We start from the raw sequence: 1,569 nt of genomic DNA on the forward strand, positions 1-1,569 counted from the left end.
CCCAGGAGCAGTTCCACCCCGTCCCATTGGGTGGCTCTGCGTCAGCATACACTCGATGGCAGTGAGTTTGTTTTTTGTGTGTTTTTAATGGCTATACTCTTTGGTTCAAGATAAAAATCAATGTTGCTTTCTCTTTCTACTACTTTCACATGAAAGGAGGAAAGGGAGAGAGAAAGTAAAAAAGGAGGCAGGAAATAAGGAAGAAAACACATTTAAGAAGTTATTACTGTATGGCATCCATTGTACAGATTTGCAGTTGCGAATCTAACCAATGAGGGACAAGAACAAATAAAACAATAAAACCACCCAGGACAAAATCGTATCAATGCGAATGAGAGTGGGGGGGACACAAGGAGTGGAGACCCGAAGCCCATCTCTAGACCATTGGACATCCCCTCGCAGAAAGGTCACAAGGAAGAGATGAGCCAGTCAGGGTGCAGTATAGCACGATGAAACACACATCTTTCCTCTACATCTTTTATGCCCCCCCCCTATCATGACCTCAATTATACCTTACAGATCATATTAGACCAGAACATGCACACTGCTACAGATAAGAGCCCACAACACAGGTAATCCGGATAAACTCCTCAGGGCCAACAATTAGAATAGAGATTCCAGGAGGATAAGGGGAAGGTAGGGGAGAAAGAGGCAATCGATCACAAGGATCAAAATATAACCCCCTCCCAGGGGGACAAACAACTGAAAAGTGGGTGAAGGGTGACAGAGGATGGTTTAAGATATGAAAATAATAATCTATAACTTATCAAGGGTTGATGAGGGAGGGAAGGTGGGCAAGGGAGGATGAAAAAATGAGGAACTGATACCAAGCACTCAGGTAGAAAGAAAATGCTTTGAAAATGATGAAGGCAACACATGTACAAATGTGCTTGACAGAATGGATGAATGTATGGATTGTGATAAGTGATGTAAGAGCCCCCAATAAAAGTATTTAATCATAAAGAAACAATAAAACCATAGGAAATGAACTTTGTCCCTTAATTTCAAGAAGCAAGCTAAATTATTTCCAGAGGAATACTCATTTTTCTTGCCTTTCAAAGAATTCCTACAGATACTTTTAGAAAGACCTCAGAAAGCTCATTATATTGAGTCAATTCCAATTCATAGCAGTCCTATGGGACAAAGTAGAACTGCCCCTGTGGATTTCCACGCCTGTCTGTCTTTAGCGAGTAGAAAGCTTTATCTTTCTCCTGTGAAGAAGCTGGTGTGGGATTACTGTCCATGTAGCTAACAGCCTAACTCATTACCCACTATGCCACAAGGCTTCTCTCCTAGTAAAAACAAGGAGTTATAAAAAGATGGGAAAAAAATTTTTTAATCAATTTATTGGGGCTCATAAAGTTCATCAAAATACATAGATCAATTGTGTAAAGTACATCTATACATTTGTTGCACTCGTCATTCCCAAAATTCGCTTGCCTCTTGGGTTCCCGGAATCATCTCATTTTCCTTTCCCCCCCTCCCCCTCCCTTCCTCTGCCCCCCTCCCCCATGCACCCTTGATAATTTATAAATTATTATTATATCTTATATTACACTGCCCGGCGTC

Source organism: Echinops telfairi, unplaced genomic scaffold (assembly GCF_000313985.2).
Source record: "Echinops telfairi isolate 266 unplaced genomic scaffold, ASM31398v2 ScPeMD7_9;HRSCAF=40, whole genome shotgun sequence".
Lineage (NCBI taxonomy): Eukaryota > Metazoa > Chordata > Mammalia > Afrosoricida > Tenrecidae > Echinops > Echinops telfairi.